At 37.4% G+C, this 22,703-nt stretch overlaps 1 long non-coding RNA gene across 2 annotated transcripts in view; it reads right to left on the bottom strand.

Annotated features, from left to right (window-relative positions):
• The window catches only part of LOC120613851 (uncharacterized), a 30,692-nt gene continuing 7,989 nt past the window's right edge, over nt 1-22,703 (bottom strand). The window contains exons 2-4 of one of the 2 annotated variants that reach the window (XR_005655786.1): nt 14,952-15,020; nt 8,185-8,370; nt 6,822-6,916 (exon numbers count right to left, since the gene is read on the bottom strand). This is a non-coding gene — a long non-coding RNA (uncharacterized LOC120613851). Of the gene's footprint in view, nt 522-6,821; nt 6,917-8,184; nt 8,371-14,951; nt 15,021-22,703 lie in introns of those variants that run through there. The other variant, XR_005655785.1, reaches the window with a different exon arrangement.

Below are 22,703 nucleotides of genomic sequence, written 5' to 3'. Positions count from 1 at the left end.
TAGATCATTGAATTCTAGCAGCACAGCAGATCAAAAGTATTGATTTAGCTGTCCTTTTTCATAGAAATATGGCAGAAACTTATGCAGAGCTGTGACGATCACTCTGAAGTTCTGAGATTGAGAAGGGAAATCTATCAAAGGACAACCATCATAGTAACATGAGTTAGTGTGAATGCTGACTGGTCAGTTCCATAGATGTAGTGGATTTCTCAGGCAAACAAAAGGGTTGAGAGGTCAATGACAAAAACAGAAGTTTTTCTTATTTTTATTAGTCAGTTAGATTTACAGAACTATGGATTAAATTGAACAAAAGAAAACAAGAGATATTCCTTAACTGACACAGGGGCCTGGCACTTTGAAGATCTAAGTGGTCTGCTAGTCCAGCTTCTGATAGAATCTTGGCTATTTGAAGACAATTTATTCTGTGAGCACAGTCATCTGTGTCCAAAGACCATCTGGGAAAAATATACCAATCCTAGTCCAATTTTTCCATTTTCATGATAAAAGAAGGGTCTTGAGAGCTGGAAGGGAAGAGAGTTTTTGAGTCAGCCTTTAGGATGAGTGATTTGGGCAGATATAGGGAAAGAAGATGAAAAGCAACATTTTAAAGCATCTACTATGTGCTAGATACTTCACATATGTTACTTCATTACCTCCACATCCCTTCAGTATCGTTACCATTGATTCCGCTTAACATTTGAGGAAACGGAGAGGGTAAGTTTTATTCTTCCTGTCATCTAGCCAGAAACTGTAGAGTCGAAATATGAATGCAGGTCTGTCTGTCTGCCTGGCCTTGTGTCTTTGAATTGTCTCTTCCAATTCATCCTGTTCTAGGCAGGATCTCCAAGTAAAGAAAGCAACAGGTGGAAAAACACAGCGTCATACATATGTTTTCCCACTTGATAACCAACAAGTCATTTCTTTATCAGAGTTATACAAATAAAATTAAACTAATACACTTCATTACTTAGTAATACTGTCTCTAAGGTAGAAGGTCACATTATTCATCATAGTCCTTCTTAAAACAAACTGTCAAATTCTTAACCTAGGAAATGTTCTCTTTTAGGTCTCTTTGAGAGTTTACACATTTAACACCCAAAAATTGTCTCATATACTGATGTGAAGCTTTGCTGACTATAGGTTGCCCCAGACAGGGAAGCAGCCCTCCTAGCCCCTTACTCCAGGTGTGACTCTATGGTTTCTGTTTCACCACACTTAAATTAGAAATGAGGTTACAGTTCTAAGTCTTCACTCCCCAGGGGTTTCTTTATACAGGCCATTATAGTAATAAGCCACATGGTCTCCCCTTAGGTAATGGTCGGTGGTAAAAACACATTCACTATATCATTAGAGGAATTATTACCAGCTTCTTTAAAAATTGATTCAAGAACATATGCTGCCATTTAGAAGTCCTTTAGTAAATTATTTGATCTATTTGCAGATATTTCTATACGCTTCAAAATTGTGTCCTCAAATTTGTCAGAGCTTATAGTATTTATGTTTTTTCCCCCTAATCACAAACCACTCAGAAGAGGCTATAGGAAGAAACTACCATCAAGTAATGCTATCTTAAAGAATCCCGTCCACTCTAAATCTAGATTTCTTTTGTAAACCTAAGCCTAATCTCAAATTAAACATAACAAATGGTAACTAAATAGATGGCCTCTTTAAATCTGTTTGCTTTACCACAGATGAACAAACCAAGACTTTCTTAATTTAGAGTATAGAAAGCTCTCTTCCCAATTTAGAAGCAGAGGGAAAAAGATCACCAAGCACCAACCTAAACAGACAATCTATAATTATAGGATTTTAGGTTTGGAGTCACTTCACTTAATCTTTGCAAGACCCAGAATTCAACTAAAAAGATTAAAAGAACAGCATTTTCAATTCTATTCATGAAAATTAATGACTTGGCTGGAGTTAATTAGCTGAGAAAAAAATATGAGCTGTTAGTCAAAGCAACATAATTCTTACTCCAATGCAGAACAAAAAAAAATTTAGTCATACTTGAGTTCCATTTTAATAGGTAATACTTTTGCTTATAGATTTATAAAAAAAAATATCTGAAGGTGAATCACCCCATGTGGGAGAACCATATTAACTTTCCACTGTTGAAAGAACCCTAGAAGCTTATCAAATCTAAATTAAAGATTAATGTTGATTCTGAGTTTAAAATTTAATGTCCAGGCTAGCTACTAAATTTTATATTACAAGAATGATGATGGTACTGTAAATCAATAAAATCAATTATGCTCTCTTATGGGAATGAATTTTATAAAAGAAAAACTATTACATATAATTGCGCTTTTTAGAAGGCATTATTTACTTTTTGACTGTCATTTGTCAAAATTTTCATTTTGCTGATTTAATGGATAATATTAATACATGGTACATTAGAAATTATATTCTGCTAAAATGCCACTTTTTTCCTATAAATTGCTAATAGACATGATCATTTCTACCTATAAATATGGTGTACTGGATTTGCAGAAACAATCTTATATATCCAAATTCAAGGAAACAATTCCCAACTTTTAATTATGTTGAAATCAATCCTCTTCCTGGAAAAAGGAGCTTCAAGAGAGCCACATTGTGCTATGAAGAAGCAATACATGTAATAATCATAGCAATGAGTCTTTGTAAATAAATGGTGTGTCTGTTTATTCAACACCTTAGTTACTATGTAAGTCTTTTCTCAAAACCAGGTTACCAATTCACAGGAGCTTTATCTTTGACTAAGCCCATCTCTCAAGTGACTTAAAAGCTGTGAGAGAAGGTAAATGACTTTTTATGAGTTTAAAATCTGCTGTGAGATTAAGACCTGTGAAATGCCACTCAAAGGCAAAAGGTGGCAGCACTCCTTTTTCCCTGCACTCTGTCGTTAATATTCCCACTGATCTCCCTTCCCCAACCTCTAGGAGGGAAAAAAACATTTTACTAAATAATGCAAATGTAAGTACTGTAACAATGTATTGTGTTTTCATAAAATTATGAGATCTTTTAGAATGATCAGACACTTGGTCATACCTATAATGAAGTAATGAAAAATATCAGTGTGAAAAGAAGTCTCAAACATCATCATAAGTAATTGTTTAAAACATATTTCAAATAGGTTATGAGAACTTTATTAACTCAGAATTAAATTTGAGAAAGACAAATTTCTAGGTCAATAGTGAATGAAATAGTTTATTATTTTGTTTTCTTAACATGGAGGGGTATATTTTAATCATTAGGGAGGAATCTTGTTTCTTCATAAATATATTGGATTGTTATACGTACATCAGGTTAGCTAGGAAGAAGGCCATTTTGAAGATCATTAATCATTTATACTTGAGATAAACATATAAAGAGTAATAATCAATTATATTTTAGATCTGAAATCAAGAATTTACTCAGAAAAGCTTTTCTAGGTTTTCATCAGCTAATATGATTATTTGTTTTAAAATGTTTCTAGTATCAAATTTAAGCTTTTTTCCTTTTCCAAGATGACTTGCATCATTCCCCCCACCCCTGTATAAAATATCATATTTGGAAAAACACAAAATATATGACACCCATTTAAAGAAATTTATAGGGTTTTAAAAATTACAAAAGATACAAACACTTACATGCACGTTAAACATTACAGAGATATATAAATAAAAAGTTATTAAAATCCCCTTCGCCTCCTTCAATCTTACCAATTGAGAAAACTAATGTCAACATTTTAGTGTATATCTTCCACATGAAACAAATATATACATATGTGCTTATCCAAACACATAATTACAAAGGCTCTGTCTAATAAAGTCAGATCAAATCATTCACATTATTATATATGTTAACCAGGACTCTTTTGGTTGCTAGTAACAGAAACACAAAGTAGTTCAGGCAAAAAGGAGTATTTACTGGTTTATGAAACTGGAAAGGCTTTAAGCATAGCTGGATCTAGGGTCTTAAATCAGCACCTGGGTTTGCTTTGGCTTGGCTCTGCTTTTCTCTATATTGGTCCATTCTTGGGTAAGTCTCCCATTGTGCAGGCAAGATGGGTGCCACAGCTTCAGGCTTACATCTTCATAGTTCCAAGCCCAGGAGAAAAGAGAGTGTGCTTCTCTTTCAACAGATCAACAAAAGTACTGAGATTTTGCACTTACTGCCACTGATTGGATCAAATGCCCATCCCTGAATCAATCCCTATGGCCAAAAGAACGCTCTGATTATGATCATTTAGGCATGTATCATGGGCACACATGTATAGGCTTCTTATCTTAGTTTGGGCTGCCATGGCAAGAATACCCCAAACCGGTTGGCTTAGACAACAAACATTTATTTCTCATAGTTCTGGAGACTGGGAAGTGTCCAATATCAAGGCACTGAAATATCTGGTGTCAGGTGAAGACATTCCTGGCTTCTAGATTTGGGGGTAGGCAGGGAGAGAGAGAGAGAGAGAAGTGGGAGGAGGTAGCAACATAAAATTATATTGTTATATTATTATAACAAGATTATTTACTTTTAATTAGTTAATGTAGTATATTTAATAATTTTGATATATTTCCTAAAATTGAATTATCCTTGAATGTGGCAGAGAGAGCTCTTTCATGTCTCTTTTTATAAGGGCACCATTTATTAATTTATGAGGGCTCCACCCTATTACCCCTCAAAGGCCCCACCTCCTAATACCATCACATTAGGCATTATAATTTCAACATATGCATTGGAAGGTGGGGTACAGAACAAACTTCTGGTCTATAACATTCTTCTCCCCCAAAACCTAGGTTCCATTTTACCAGAAAGGTTAATGAATCCTGGACCAGCAAAAAGAACACATTACCTGTTACATCCCGTATCTTGCACATCCCTCCAGATAAAGTAATCAATGTAAACATAATGTCAATAATGGGGGAAAAAACGTTCCCTTTGTAAATCTCCACAGAATATGCCATTTCATTACTAATGGATGTTCAGCTGTCTCAACTTTCCCCATTTCCCAGAGTTTTATATTATAAACAGGGCTGCAAGAAACATCGTCTAGTTCATTTATCTCTGAAGTTTAGATTCCTCAAAGTGGCATTTCAAGTACAAAAGATGAATGTGCTTAATGTTTTAATAGTATTTGCCTGATTATATTTCAAAATCTGTTGTTTGCACTCCCATCAGCAACATGGGATGAGAATGTTGGTATCCTCATACCCTGGACAATGTTATTATATATATATATAAATCTATGTTATTATAACCTCTTGCAAAAGGGTGTAAAATGGTATAGAACTCATTAAAAATTGACAAATCTACATACATGAGAAACATTTTAAATCTCTATGTCAACTTTTAAAATTTTGAAAGCCAGAATCAGATGAGAAGAGAATATTTGCTGCAGATATGATAAATGAAGGTTTAAGGTCCCTAATATGTGTTTCCTGAACACAAATTTAATGACAACTTAATTTTTCATATAAATATATTGGCCACTTGCTTTTCTTCTTCTGCAATTAACTTCTTCAGGTCCTTTGCTTATTTTTTAATTAGTTGCTGATTTTTTTCCTCCAAACTTAAAAGTGCTTTGTACGTTAAGAATGGTTTCTGATATTATCAATTCCTCTTTTAAGGACATATATTTATTATAACATACAAATGTTTACTTTTAATTAGTTAATATAGTATATTTAATGATTTGGATATATTTCCTAAAATTGAATCTACCTTCTTGAATGTGGCCACAAGGCATTATTCTCTGAATTCACTTTGTGATTTGGTTTTCAATTATTTTATTTGGAATTTATATGTAGAAAGAGAGAGAGAGATTATTTTCCTTTGTTTATACATTTTATTTTTAGGCTTTCTTTCTACATATATACATTTATAAAAAAATTTTAAATAAAATCAGGCATTTTTGCATAGTTTTTCCCTTTTTTCCTTTGCTATTCTCCACCTCCCTTCTCTTCATGGCCCACATCATTCTTTCTTCACACTCACCTTTGCCTCTATGCCCACATGCCCCTGTTAATTACATATTGTACATTCTTCCACGTTTTTTCTGCAAGTCGATATAATCTCATAAATACAGATGTGTGCATATGTATATGTTTTTTATTTTGTCTTCCTAGGGATTTTTCTTTTGGGGGCTGTTAGGGATGAGTGTGGAAGTGGAGTAGGCTCTTTGAATCTATGGATTTTAAAAAAAAAATCCGTTCTAGAAATTCTCTCTCTCTCTCAAAAAAAAAAAACTCTCACGCAAAAACAAACATACTAGGAAACAAGACACCATGAGCAAGATTTAGCAGAAAGAACAGATATTAGTAAAGGACTCTAATAAAGACCTCAGATGTTGGACATTGTAGACATAAAATACAAAATGACAAGCTTGAAAATATGGGTAGACAATAAAAAATCATTTGAAGATGTCAAAGATACTTAAAGGCTACCACTTACACAAATGAAAAATATAATGATGAAATTAAAAACTCAGTGGAAGATTTCTAATTCTGACAACATAGCTACCAAGATATTTTGAACTACCTTCCCACTGAAAATAACTAAAAATTCTGGCTAAATTAAAAAAAATATATCTCAGAATCATCAAAGAACCAACAAAATAGTTAAGAAATAACCAAGCCAAAAAATCTAAGTACAAGTGGAAACACAAAAATAAGCATAGTGATGAAGCCAGTATTTCTTTACTCAAGATAATTTATTTAAAAACAAATTTTAAGGCAGATTGCCTCATGCAGTGCCTCATTTGCATATATCTGGAGTCTTGGAGACTTGACTACTCTATGTTCTCTTACACATAAGCCAAGAGCTTGTTTGGAGGTTTTAGCAAGGGAGAACAGCTATTCGAATACCCTTGATGAAAGAAGATCCTCATCTATGGCAAATGATGTCCTTTTTGATCAAGCACGCAGCTTCAGGAGGGACACACATGGAATGATGAGGGAGCCTAGCCAGAGAGATTAGCCAAATCAAGCCTTGCTATTGATGGGGTGACAGATGTCATAGCCAGATCATTCTCACATCCCAAGATAATTTCTAAACATACTTTTACTTCATGGGGAGGGGCTTTGCTTTATAATCTCATGACTTTATTGACCCTATGACAGGCCTCAACACTGAATGATTGACTCTCATGCCCTAGGGATACTCAACAAGTGGGCTTCTCTGGATAGAGACCAATTAGGAGAGACTTTCCCAAGCATCTCAGAATTAGGTCTGTCCCTTGAAAGTCTAGACTGCAGACAGCCAAGCTTGCTGGACCAGCACAATGATGGATTTGCAAACCCTTAGCTAACAATATCAAAGTAGGATTGGGTTGGGGTGAGGAGAGTAAACAGTAATTGGAAAGGGTAAGCTACCCCATCATTCTTCTTACCTGCTTTACCCACAACAAAGAGGGCAGTGGCTAGGACACGATGCTCGACCTCAGTTCCAGGAGGAGCCAGGCTACAGAGCTAAGTTCAGACCTGCAGTCCTTTCTGTGCTGTGATTACCATGTGACTGTTCCCTGCCACAAACTCTTTGCCTGCCGCAGGTGCATTGGGCTAAGTTCACTTGTATACATGCCCTGCTCTAATAATCTGTTATTGCTCAGAGTTCTGATAGCATCTACTGCCACTACTCCTGCATCAGTTAGAGGGCATCTGGCTTTGAGTAAAAGAAAGTTCAGCTTATTTTATTGTCTAAATAAAAGGGGGTGTTTTGGTTCTCAGTTTAAGCAGTAAAAAATTGATTCTGACTAATAAAGGAAATAACAAATGTTTTGAAAGTATACTGGGTAATGCAAAGTCTAGGTGGAAAGAACCACAGCCAAAATTAGGCTGCAGAAGCAGTCTGGTAAACAGTGCTGCAGCTGGTAGCACTACATTCTGTCCTTGGATGCAGGATGCTAAGTGCTACTCCTGAAACTGTTGCCATGGGACACAGGATGTTGCTGCTGTCACCACAACTGCCATTACCAAATGAATTCTCCACTGCCTCAGCTTCTTCACGTTGCTAACTTGGGATTCACAGGACAGTACAGATAGATCTGATGGCCCAGCAGAAAAGAGAGGTCTGTGCCTTAGCCGTGAAGGTATCTAGGACTGTGAATATCCGGCCATGGTGTTTCAACATTGGAAGGCATCTCTGTACCCTGCTGATATGCATGTGGTTGGCATATCCCTAAATGTGACAAGGTATTGAGAAACAGGTTCAGGCCTCACATCCACATACCACATTAGTTCATTCAGAAGGAAGAGCATCTGTATCCCAGAGTCCCACAAAAGTCCTGAGCTTCCTGCCGACTGGGTTCCTATGTCCAGTTCCTGTGGCTATAACAATTTCATGAAGTGCTAGAATCCATCACTTGGGCCAGAGATTGGGGTTACTTTGAATGACTTATGCCAATTTGAGGTAATCCTGGAGAAGAGTAATACCACATAAATAACATGACTTATTCAAAATAGGTTGAAGCTTAATGGATGTTCTATTGAAAATGCTACACTATTAACTACCCAATAAGTCTAACTACTCTTACTGGTCTTTCAGAACTTTAATACCTTCGCTTATTAGTTTAAAATATACACTTGGAGAGATAGTCAGTACTTTATTGAATACAATATGACTTTGCACTTCCTCTCCCTAAAGGTGAGTCCTTCGACTTTAGGTCTGGCCAACAGTATGAGAGAGTAAAAATGTGCCAGTTCTAGGTCTCAGCTTCCAAAAATATTAATACTCAACTCCTAGATTTTTGAGCTAAATAAATATTTTGTCATATGCCTCTGAGATTTGGTGGAGGTTTATTTCATAGTAATATCTAATCAAAACAACCAGCTTATTTTACAATTATTTTTATCAATTCTTCTGGAAATAAATTTGATTTATTTAAAATATAAAAGTTGCTCCTAAAAATCAAGACTTCAGATATTGAAAACTGAGACTCTCTACAGCTAGTTCATAGACTTGTGGTTCATCTCTCTGCAATGGAATGAAGTAGAAATTCTTAAACTTTTTCAGCCCAGAACACACTCATGAATTATGGAGAACCAGAGCTCTTTTTGGTGGGTTACATCTATTGATATTTACTGTATTAGAAATTAGAACTGAGAGATTTAGAAATATTAATCTATTTTAAAGTAGCCATAATAAAGCTATTATACATTAACATAAATGACATATTTTTATGAAAAATAACTATATTTTCTAGAACCAAAAAATGTAGGGAGAAGGTAGCACTGTTTCACAGTTTTATAAATCTCTTTAATGCCTGGCCCAATAGGAGACAATCGGATTCACATATTCACTTCAGACTAATTTGTTGCAATATGTTATTTTGGTGGAAATATATGAAGAAAATTTGACCTTATATAGATATGAAGTTGGAAAAAGGAAGAGTACTTTAATAGTCTTTTCAGATAATTGAAGACATTCTTTTGTGCTACTACACCAAAACTTACAAGTAGTAGTTTCCTAAAGGCTAGTTGCAATGTGGAAGTTAAAACCATATCCTACATTTTTAATAGATCTTTTATGTATGCATGATTTTGACTCAACGAGCCCTCTGAAAGGGTCTTGGGAACTCCAAAGTGTCTTCAGTCCACACTTGGAGAACCCCAAGTATGAAGTATGAAATATGCTTAGTCTATATTCTACTTCATGGAGCAGCCATCTCTTTGCAAACATGACTATTCCCATATGACACAAATAAAGAACATTACCTACAAGCTCATTTATTACATTAACAAAAGCTGTACTTATATTTTTCTGATCCTTGAACCTTATATAAAGGAAGGTTTATATAGGTTTTATAAAGATTTCCTTATATAAAGAAAACCAAGGAACACAATGAATCTATTTTTTCAACTGAGTTTCTGTAGAAAACCTGGCTATTTCCTATATCACTCTTAACCAATATGTGTGGGACACTGAACTAAGGCTGAAGATATAGAGATAAATAAGACAGACAAGGTCCTTGCTCATCATGCATTTAGTCTTGCAGTGAGAGCAATAGACAATAAACAAGTTATGATTGGTGTTATGAGGAATATAAGGCCCTCCACAAAATCCAGCTCCAATGTTGCCTTAGAAGCAAGATGGAAGAGTATAAATCTTCATATGTATGTAAATCTAGATAAGAACCACAAGGAACTCTGGACAGAGAGAAGGAGTGGTTGTGACCTCTTGTAGGCAAATGATAGGCAAAGCCAAAGAAGTCACTCTTAGGGTATGGTTGGGGCAGAGTTGGGGGTTGGTTTCCTTTCCCCGATCACTATCAGCAAATCAATGCCTGGCCTGGTGATACCTGAGGCAAAGTATCAGCTAGACAGGGGTGGCAGGATAATATCAGGGCAGTACCAGAGCTGGGCCAGGGTAAGGAACAGATAACAATGGGGACACCTGGTCTGTCCCTTCCACAGACTGAGGGCCTAGGGGATTAATAAGCAAAGAGGGATAATCTTGTAAAGGGCAGGATACCTATAGTGGTTCCCTGAGGGATATTTGTATATAGCAAATGGAGATGCAGTGAGGGGTAGAAAAGCCCAGGCTGTGGCACTGAGGGCTCTTCTCACTCACCTGGAAGGTGTCACCTATAGTTTAAAAGCCTAGTTCTGCCACTAGAGACTTTAAGCAAGTCATTAACCACTCTGTGCCTCAGTTTCTTTATCAGTAAAATGGGAATAAAAAGAACACCTACCTCATAGAATTATTGTGATCATTGAGTGATTTAATATGTGTAACACATTTATTAGTACGTATATAGACACGGCCCAGCAATATCTCCCCTGGATACATATCCAGATGAATTTTCATCAAGTCCATGAAGGGGAAAAATGAGTACACTCACTGTAAAGTTGTAGATGGGCTCTGGCAGTTGGCTGCAATCAGTGGGAAGCAATAGACAGAGGTACAGAGAGCAATACAAAGCAAATATAGACAGACCTTTAAAACTTGTCGTTGAATGCAGAACATAAGAAATAGAACAAAGTTTATTAATACTATTAATAAAAATTCAAAACATACCAACACCTGACATTTTATAATATTGCATTTATATTGAAGGATATATATTTAATGCCTTATAGCAGATGCATATGTAGAAGGGGAGGGAACAGAAATGAAAAATGGGGATGAATGAGAGAAATATCCATGAAAGAAAGGTAATAATAGGATATCATGAACTGAGGTATATGATGGACTTAATATTTTTCACCCAAGGCGTAAGAAAATAAAGAAAAAGCAGAAGAGAGAGAGGGAGAGAGAGGGGAAAGGAAGGAATGAAGTAATTTATTAGACAGCATCTGGATGCAAGTGGGGTGACCGACATTAAATAGGGTGGTCAGAGAAGGCCTCTCTGAAGAGATGACATTTTGGCTGAAGTCTGAACAGTGTGAAGTCTATCATTTGATAATCTGGGCATAAGGCAAAGGAAAGAGCAGGTACTAAGACCCTGAAACAGAAATATGACGTATTTGAAGAACAGAAAAAAAAAAGACAAGAGTAGTTGGAGCACAGTGAACAAATAGAAGATGAGCTTTAATTTTAAAAGTTGGTCTGATGAAGGCCTTTCCTCATAAACTAAGTCTATATATATGGTACAAGGTAATTAGTTTATGGAATTGGTAATTCCCATGGAGTGGGTAGTCCTTGCTGAGCTTATGGTAACCTGGCTTGTGACAGGTAGGTAAGAGGAGAGTCCCTGGCAACCAAACTTTGCTCTCACAGGTGTAGAAGGAGCCAATTCCCACTCCTGGGAAGACAAATATTTTAGCCGGGGCAGGCTCTGGGGCCCACAATCTAAGTCCTCCTCACGGAAGGCTGGATAGTCAGGTAAAAAGTGATTGAGCAAGGTTTCTGACCCAGCACTATCTCTGCTGTGGTCTTGCTTACGATCCATGCCCCCAACACTTCCCAGGAAATATCACCTCCCTGGGACCACTTTGAGCACCTGTGCCCTTCGGCATCTGGTCTGCTTTTGCCCTCTCTCCACACCTTTCCAGAGACCAAACATTTCTTGGTTTCTTTCAGAAGATCACCTGGTGTTTCAAAAATACAAACCTCAGATTTTCATTCTGTCGTGGGGCATTAGCCTCTTGTCACTGGCCAAGTGCTGAACTTCTTTTGAAACAGCAAATAAACAATGAGAACAGGGACCTAGTCTACCTTGACCTACATCTATCCTCATGCCTATAAAAATGTTATGCCCGTGGTAGATGCTCAATGAAATGGGTTGAATGAGTTCTATCGCACACATACACTTAAAATGATGAAAAATATCCTATGCTGTTTCCACAGCAAAAGCTCCAACTGGAATTCATCTTTCTTGAGATAACAAGCATAAATGTATCTTTGTTAAGTATCAATTTTGCTCACAAAGAAATTTTCCTCATTGGGACTATAATGGGTGATGATAGTATCTATTGAGCACTATGTAATAGACATTAAATTATCTCATTTAAAACCCATGACAACCCTTAGGTTATCTCTATCTAAAGGAAGAGCAAACAGAAACTTAAAGAGATGTAGTAACTTTTAAGTGAAGTTAGATCTGGGTTTTTAATTTCAGATCACCTGACCTTTGAACTCTTGGGTGAAATTCTGAAACTTGGGTGAACTTCTGGTCAGTTTCACAAAAAATAAAACTGTATTAAAGTTGTACTTGAAACAGTGACTCCTCCTCTGAAAATTTTTTTTTCTTTTTTCTTTTCTAGACTAATTATTGGCAGCATCCATATATTTAAGCATGTTTTAAGAAAACAAAAGCTTTTCACAATATTGTAATCATTTAAAATGTAAGGTTTACAAGACAGCTTGCCAGTGAGTAGCAACAAAAATTAGAAGTGAAGGCTTAGTCATAGGCTACTCTTTGCACTGTGAGTCTGTTTGTTTTAATTTTAGTTTCCAGCTTTGAAATTCCCTCTTTTTTTCTCTATTTTTCCTTCTTTTTCTTTGTACTAATGATTCAATTAGTTTTTGTAGTTATAAAACAATGTCTGAGCATTGTGACAATTTTGCTGCAGTAAACATTCTTTGTTTTAGTCTAACTAAGTTCCTTGAAATTATAGCCTCAGGCAAATTTTACATTCTAAAGCTTTTCTGGAAGGATGCAAACCCAAGGAAGCAAGAGTGAAGGAGGACAGGTCAATGAGGCAGGAAGGAGGGGAAGCAAACAAGGTGGTTTGTTAATGAGCTGGCTGGTCTCAGCTTCACTAGAAAGCACAACTAGTTGCTCAGTCATGAGGGAAGTTTCCAGAGAGGCCACGTGGAAACAGTTTCTCAGAAGATTCCTTAAGGGAGAGGAAGAAGAATTTATCCATGGGTTCTCTACCATACTCTGCCTCTCAGTGGTTGAAATTTGCTTCACTGGGTATTAACTTTCTGAACTTCTGGCATTGTTTCCTGGCTCCTCTTGGCAGCCATGAGGAAGAGCAGGAACATCTGCCACCCTGTGAGTGGGCAAAAACCAGGGATATTTCCTAGCCCCCTGAGCCCTATCAAGTCAGTGTGCCCCCAGCAGTCCCATTGTGTCTTGTGCCTCAGTGGTGACAAGAAGGACCCTGGGTAGGAGAGAAGAGGCCAGCCATGTGAGGCGCAAGGTAGGGTGATGATTGGGCTGTGCAGTTGGGGGAATCTGGGAGACATGGAGCAGCTATGCAATGGGCCTAGCTGGCTGAGCAGGAAGAATGTTACAACAGATGGCTCCTGCAGCAATGGAGTTCTATGAGCTTCTCTACAACAATGATCAAAATCACCTCTGTGTGACTCAAAAGAAGGTGGTCTTCCTAAGGGGTCATTAGTAGCATTGAGTAACATGGCTGAGTCTAATAAACTCAGTCTGTCAGAACACTCTCATCATACATGTCTTCTTGTGCATATACAGGAGATCTCCCTTGGGTGCATATCTAGAAGTGGCATGGCTGGGTCACTGAGAATGTCCATCTTCAATTGTACCAAATATTTTCACATTATACTCCTAAATAATAGCTTTAGATAGTTGCTTGTTATTGATTTGGTCTGCTTCTTTTCCTCTACTATAGGTATGTCTGAAACTCATCTATTGTTTCACAAATTCACCCTGGGGGGAAAATATCATTGAATATCTCTATCACCATTTCCTGCTTCTTAAACTGCTAATAGGCATCTGTTACCTATTTAGATATTTTGAACTTCTATAGGAGAAAAGCTATTTACCCCAAAGACTTGAAAACATATATCCAAAAAGATATTTGCACACCAATGTTCATAGCAGCATTATTCACAGTGGCCAGGACATGGAAGCAACTGAAGTGTCCTACGATAGATGATTGGATAAAAAAGCTGTGGTACATATATACAATGGAATAGTATTCAGCTGTAAGAAGAGATGAAATACTGCCATTTGTGACAACATAGATGGACCTTGAGATAATCATGCTAAGTGAAATAAGCCAGACAGAAAAAGTTGAAAATCACATGATATCACTTATATGTGGAACATAAACCTAAAAGCAACAAACAAACAGGACAAACAAACAGAGACTCATGGACATGGACAATAGACTAGTGGTTACCAGAGGGCGGAGGGGGCAGCGGGAGGTAGATGGGGTAAAAGGGTCAAATATGAAATGACAGAAAGAAATGTAATTATGGGTGGTGAACACACAATACAATATATATATACCTTGCTGTTGAACTGTACACCTGAAACTTACTAGATTTCATTAACCAATGTCACCATAATAAAAATAAATTTTTTAAAAAAAGAAAGAAAAAAAGTTAATCCACATTGATTTTAAAAACAAATCTTCTCACTGTTTCCAGGAGAGGGCACAACTTTATTTTATGTTTAATCTTAGTGCTCTTCACCACCCTCCCTAACCTCACCCCACATGCTCACACGAGCAAACACACACACACTCATGCACACACATCCTTTAACTTTAATTTTGCACTCACTCAATAGATAAACAGCTTATGCTAGCATTTCAGAACCTATGAAAACCAACCTCCAGCAGGCTCCTTACCTGGCTGCAAGATTCAGAGAGTCTGCTGGTGCTTCATGACGTACCCACATAGGGCTATGTCCACTGGGCCTGGAATGGGGAAAGAAGAAGGGTTTTACAAATCAAATACAGCTGGCTTTAAGTTATAGATCCTATATCATTTTTCTTCATTTCCTGTGGGATGAGTGTCACAAGAATAGTGATAGAAGTGGTCTCAGGCAATTTTAAAACAATGTTAAAACAGACTGGATTTCAGTTAAAATAGCAGAGCAGGTAAACACTGTATTTGCCTCCTCTCAAGATCATGTCAAAATTACAACTAAACTACAGAACAGCCCTCATTGAGAATCACCTGAAGTCTAGCTCAACAGAAGTCCTACAACTAAGGACATACAGAAGAAGCTACCTCAAGGCTGGCAGGAGGGGGCAGAGACGCAGAATGGGCTGGTCCCACACGTGTGGTAGTTAAGGATCAGGAGGTCCTTAACTACCACAGAGGTCTCCCAAATGAGCAAGAGGTCCCAACTCCACACAGGGCTCCCCGGTCCAGGGCACCAGTGTTGGGAAGATAAGTCCCTACAACTTCTGGCTGTGAAAACCAGTGGAGATTGTGACTGAGTGAGATGAATAGCTGTGGGAGTCCCAGGCACTCTTAAGGGGCCCATGTGTGAATTTACTGGCTGACGGACTCACTCACTCTGAGCTCTAGTGCTGGGGTAGCAGCTTGAAAGGCACCAGGGACATAAGGGAAGGAACTGAATTGTCTAGCTTTAGGGCAAAGGATGGAGGGGCAGCTTTCTACCAGACAAAAGTGCTGGCAGAATTTATTGTTTCTTTGTTGAGCCCTCTCTCCTCTTGGCATGCAAACTCAGATAGCTGCCATATCTATCTCCATTAACCTAGCTAACACTGGTCGCCCTGCCCTACTGATTCCCTGAGACCCTGACCCTCACAACTTGCTGGCCCAACCAAGCCACTTTCAGTGGCTTTTCCATACAAACAGCCTGTCTTGGCTCATGCCACAGACTTTCTTAAAATCTCTCTAAGGTTCTCAAAACCCAACAAACAGCATCTGGCCTCAGTGTGTCTTGTACCTCTTGCTCAGCAGCCCAAAATCTAGCACTAGCAGCGGCCAGCCTTGTTTTGTGGCTTGGCCTCTTGAGGCACCTCTAAGTCCAGCATGGGTGGTGGCATCTGTGGATTGCTTGGTGACTCATGCCAGGGGCCCCAGCAGGGCACAGGCTGCAGCTGAAATTGGCCTGTGGCAGGGCCCCTCCCACAAGGCCCCAGGGCCAGTACGGCCAGTGGTCTGCTTTGGACCGAAATGGAGCACCACTGGGGACGCATCCGAGGACCACAAACCCAAAGGGAAGACTCAGCAGGCACCAGAGCTCTACTAGTAAATCCTGCTTCATAGGGTCAGCCTCCGCACAAAACCTCCTCCACTGTACTTACTGGCCAGTTTTCCCCTTTTGACATGCAAGCAGCAATCAAGGCTCAATTACAATAGGAAGGCACATACAACTCATACAAGGGGCACATCTGGAGCTCCCTGCTCAGGTGACCAAAGAGAATGTGCCACTGGGCCCTACAGGACACCTACTACATAAGGCCACTCTACTAAGACCAGGAAACATAGCAGCCATAGAATACATAAAACCAAACACAGGGAGGCAGCCAAAATGGAGAGACAAAGAAACACGTCCCACATGAAAGAGCAGAATGCAACTCCAGAAAAAGAATGAAACAAAATGGAGACAAGCAATCTACCTTATGCCGAGTTCAAAAAACTTGTTGTAAGGATGCTCAATGAACTTAGAGGAAGAGTAGATAAACTTAGTGAGAACATTAACAAAGAGATAGAAAACATAAAAATGGAAGTAGAAAACACAAAAACGACAGTCAGAAATGAAGACTACAATAACTGAAATGAAGAATACATTAGAGGGAATCAACAGTAGACTAGATGAAGCAGAAGATCAAATCAGCAATGTAGATAATAAGGTAGCAGACAACACCAATAAGAACAGCAGCAACAACAACAACAACAAAAGAATGAACATAGTTTAAGGGCCCTCTGAGACAACATCAAGTATACCAACATTCGCATCACAGTGGTACCAGAAGGAGGAGAGAGCAAGGAATTGAAAACCTTTTTTAAGAAATAGTGATGGAAAACTTCCTTAACTTAGTGAAGGAAATAGATATACAATCCCAGGAAGCACAGAGTCCCAAACAAGATGAACCCAAAGAGGCCCACACCAAGACACACCATCATTAAAATGCCAAAGGTTAAAGACAAAGAGAAAATATTAGAAGCATCGAGAAAAAAGCTATTAGTTACCTACAAGGGAGCTCCCATAAGACTGTCAGCCGATTTCTCAACACAAACTTTGCTGCAGGCCGGAAAGGATTGGCATGAAATATTCAAAGCGATGAGAAGCAAGGACCTACAACCAAGATTACTCTACTTAGCAAAACTATTATTTAGAATTGAAGGGCAGATAAAGAGCTTCTCAGACAAGGAAATGCTAAAGGAGTTCATCACCACCAAACCATTATTATAAGAAATGTTACAGGAAGCTTCTTTAGAAAGAAGAAGAAAAGATAAAAAATATGAATAATTAAATTGCAATAACTACATATTTATCAACAATTACTTTTTATTTTTTTAACACCTACAGCACCCGGTATTCCTAGGTGGTCTCCATTCCAAATACTAACCAGGCCCTTATCCTGCTTAGCTTCTGAGATTAGACGAGATTGGGCGCATTCAGGGTGACATGGCTGTAGATTCGACAATTACTTTAAATATAAATGGATTAAATGCTCCAATCAAAAGATAGGATGGCTAAATGGATAAGAAACTAAGACCCTTACATATGCTGCCTACAAGAGACTCACTTCAGATCAAAAGACACACAGAGACTGAGAGTAAAGGGATGGAAAAATATATTTCATAAAAATGGAAATAAACAAACAAAAAAAAACTAGGGTAGCAACACTACATCAGACAAAATAGACTTTAAAACAAAGGATATAACAAGAGACAAAGAAGGATCCAATAATCCCACATCTGGGTATTTATCTGAAGAGACTCAAAACACTACTTCAAAGGGACATGTGCATCCATCTTTTTATTGCAGCATTATTTACGATAGCCAAGATATGGAGGCAACCTGAGTTTCTTTTGATGGACAAATGGACAAAGAAGAGGTGGTATATATATGTACAATGGGATACTACTCAGCTATTAAAAAAAAAAAAGAAATTTTGCCATCTGCACCAACATGGATGCACCTAGAGGGTATTGTGCTGAATGGAGTAAGTCAGATAGAAAATGACAAATGCCATATGATTTCACTTACATGTGGGATCTAAAGAATAAAATAAACAAACAAACAAAACAGGGACATACTCATAGATACAGAGAACATTTTGATGGTTCCTAGATAGAAGGGGGCCAGGGGACTAGGTGAAAAAAGTAAAGGGATTAAAAAGTACAACTCAGTAGTTACAAAATAGTCATGGAGATGTAAAATATAGCATAAGGAATATAGATAATAATATTATAATAACTATGTACACTGTCAAATGGGTACTAGATTTATTGGGGTGTTCACTTTGTAGTTATATAAATGTCTAATAACTATGTTGTACATCTGAAACTAACATAATATTATGTGCCAACTCTAATTGAAAAATTAAATTATTTAAAAAAATTTTAAAAAACAGACTAAAAGTTGATCTGCTTTTACTATAGTCGCACACTAGCAATTTACACAATATCAAATGCAATGTAAAATACTCTTCCTGCTCCCAAATCTTTTGTTAATCTAAATTTTAAAAAAAAAATCTTTTGTTAATCTGTTTTTTAAAAAAATTTTTTTACAGTTACTCTTCAATTTTGTAATAAATAAAATTAGCATATTTTATTGTTTATCTTTTAATAAACATTATATTCTACATGGAAGTCAATTCAGAGAAGCCTTGGCATAAATGGACTTATCTACATGCATTTCTTTGAGAGTAAATTCATAATAGCTCAGAGGCAATCATGCTTGCTTTGGGTCCACTTTATGTGTCCAACTCCTGTGTAACTACCTGTTTCTGCATTTAAACACTGGATTAGAAATAAGTAATGGCAGTAGTGATTGTAACAGAACTTGTGCTACTTCAATTCTCTTTCTATATGACCTCCTAGAGCTTTTATTTATGATTAAAATTTAAAATAGTGAAACAGTGCAAACCGTAAGATATAATGTTTTTGTTTAGTAAGTGCAAGTTCATACATGAAAAATTTTACTGCGTTTGAATAATATCTTTAAAAATTAAAATGAGTTCCTTATGTTATTTTTCTTGTTATCTAATTACTATTAACTATTATATTATTAGTCATTTCTGTGACAGATTAATATATTGGTATATAATTTTTTCCCTTTCATTTGAAAAATGAATGTAATTAAAAAGTATTAATCTATTACTTTTTCCTCTTTTTTATCCTGTAATAGTTTATTTTATTACCTAATTTATTGATATGACTACATATACAATGCTCAATAAAAGACAGATCTGGGTTTTTTTGTTCATTATTATTCATTTCATTTCATATAATTGCTGAAGCAGTGTTGTATAAAGTAAGGTCTGTGAAACAATGATCTGCTCTGTATGTCAGATGCACAAGGTGCACCACTGCTTCCCAAAGCAGGGAGACACAGAGCCAGGAATGACAGAGTTTCCCTGCCTGAAGAGACTGTCCCCTATTGCTCAAGCGTGAGGCTTCTGGAGGGAAATTAACCCTCACTTTATCTTCATCTTCTTTTTTTTATTCAGAGATGTATATTTAACTAAAATATTAACTCCATGGGGACTAGAATTTTGCCTTGTTCAGCACTGGTCCCCAGAACCATACAGTTATTTCCCACGGAGACTACCCAGAACCCAGTAGGCAGTCAATACATTTTCGTGATGTTACTTTGCACATGCTGGAGTGTGCACATGTTCAGAAAGAGTGTTTTGTGCCAATGTTCCCAGCACAAGATGGAAGCCTCATTAAGAGCAGACATCATGTATTTTGCTTCTTTTGTGCCCCACACTCCTACCTCCTGGCCATATCAGACTCTACAATGCAGACTGAATAACCAATTGACTACAAAGTCAGGACTCAAAACACTATTCTGAAGAAATTAAACTGGCCAGTGATTTAAAGTTCAATAAAATAAAATAACATTTGTTATTCTTTCTTATCTTCTTACTGATTTCTTTGGAGGTATTTTATTCTCTATGCATTAGAGAATAAAATGCTTAACTTAGTAAAAGATACTATAACTGATACTGATCTTTGCCAAATTTTGATGATTTATTTCTCATTTGTATAACTGATGCCCAGGAATACATCTATATGTTAAGGTTATATTACCAAAGGTTATATTCAAAATAGTAAAGGAGGGAGAATGTAACTTTTCAGGGATCTGAGAAGCTCATGTAAGATGTTCTTTCAAAGGTAAGTAATATAGAAGGTTAGAGTGAGAGACCATGAAGAGTGTATAATCCAGCCTCAGCCTAGAAAGAATCTAGAGCCCAGAGACCATGAGACTTTTGTCTGGTCTCACAGTTAAGAAGTGGAGCCATGACTGGAAGTCAGCAACCTTGTCTTTTATCTCAGCCTCTATCCTGAACCATAAAATTTATAAAGTACAAGAAAATGGCTCCACACTTGTTTATTGTACCAGATGGCTTAAGTTATTTAAGATAGGTGGTCCAGAGTTATAGTTGTTTATCATGGCCATTAACTAAACAATGAAAAAGAAAGTAAAAAAGACATTGGAGGATAATATACTGATTAATAAAGATTTGATACATTTATGAAGTTAGAATTAATAAATATTTATCTATCATGTTCATGACATACAGTTATTTCCCACGGAGACCACTGAATGAATGAACAATAGTACATATTTACAGAGCACTCACCATATGCCAGTCTCTGTTCTAAATGCTTTATATTCATTTACATATTAAATCTTCACAACAATCTGCTATTTCACCATCTTCATTTTACAGATGAAGAAATTGAGGCATAGAGAACTTCACTAAGATCAGACAACTAATAAGTAGAGCTCTACTAATCTGATCATCTGGATCCATAGGCTGCACAAACTACTATCTACTTCTCATTTTAAGGAACATAAACACAGGAAAAAGTGAAAGGCAGTGCAGGTCTGAAGAACAATTAAAGAAGACTATAATGTTCGCAAGGCAGTACACAAGAGCTGAGTGAATGATAAATCAGAGATCTTTGGGTACAAGTGGCAGAAGCTAAATTAAAAATAGCTTAAGTTATTTCAAAAGATATTTATTTGCTGTCCATATTAGTTGTTATGTGCTGAATTGTGTCCTCCTAAATTTCATATGTTGAAGTCCGAACAGCCAGTACCTCAGAATGTGACTATATCTGGAGATAGAGCCTTTAAAGAGGTAATTAAGGTAAAATGAAATCTTTAGGGTGGCCCTAATCCTATCTGACTGGTGTCCATGTAAGAAGAGGAGATTAGGACACAGACAACACAGAAGGAGCACATGGAAGACTCAGGGAAAAGAGGCCATCTATAAACCAAGACCATGAGGTTTAAGCTACCCAATCTGTGGTACTTTGTTGCGGCCATCCTAGAAAATTAATACAGAAGGATACTGGGTAGTTTACAGAATTGAAAGAAGAGTCTATTCAAAGGATCTATTCAAAGCCAATTACCTCAAGGACTAGAGCAAGGACCTTCACACATCCAAGATAAACACACACACACACACACACACACACACACACACACACACACACAATCTCTGTCTGTCTGTCTGTCTGTCTGTCTGTCTCTCTTTCATCTGTGTTTGACTTCATTCTTTTCCATTTCAGATGTGTTTTCTCTGTGTGGAGGGCCAACATGGCTTTCGACTCTGCTTTTCTCTCTCAGCTTCAGAATATAAATGCCAAGGATGGACTCAATTGACCCACGTGCAACCCTATACCAGTCAGTTAATTTTCCTTGTGCAGTAAGGCATCTCTGCCACTCTTGCTTGGCCTGTGTCCCTGAGTCTGGAGCATCTTCTATTTCACTTTCTCCAAAGTGTAAACCTGGTTTCTCCTAGAGTAGAACAAAGTAATTATTTGAGTGCTGAGAAAAGCAGAAGGAACCTGGGGATCTGACTGCTCCTTCAGAGGACTTTCCATAAACCTCCAGTTTACATCCTTGCCTCTCACCCTCTCTTTCAGAAGAATCTGAGCCTCCACTCCAGGGCTTTTCTGGAGTGCTATGCCATAAACTGGCTTCTTTCTTAACAGTTCCCCATCTGTAGATATTCCAGTTTCAGTTTTCTCAGCTCTGCTGAGTTAGTCTTCACTCATCTAGCCCCTGTTCCAAAAATAAGTTGACACTGACTCTTCACTCATACCCTCTGTCCTTGTGGACTTGGCCTTTTTGGCTTCTTTGCTGTCATTTTTTGTGGTGTTTTGGAAAGGATCAAAGAAAAGTGCATGTTTTTAAAATGCAATGTTTAACCAGAAATCTATTCTGGGGATTATCAAATAATCCTCTGTAAATGTGCCACAGAGGCTGCCTTCTGGCTTGGCAGTGGTGGTAGTTGGTGCAGGGGCTGAGAGAAAAGAAGTAGAAAAGAAGTGTGGAAGGCTCTGGCCCCCACCCCTATATCAAGCAGGAAATCTGTGATTTTTTAAGAAAAAAAAAATATAGGGTTTCTAAGATTTCGTTTCAACAAAAA

This window comes from Pteropus medius, unplaced genomic scaffold (genome assembly GCF_902729225.1).
Source record: "Pteropus medius unplaced genomic scaffold, Ma_sr-lr_union100, whole genome shotgun sequence".
NCBI lineage: Eukaryota > Metazoa > Chordata > Mammalia > Chiroptera > Pteropodidae > Pteropus > Pteropus medius.
This window is presented reverse-complemented; position numbering and strand designations above follow the sequence as displayed.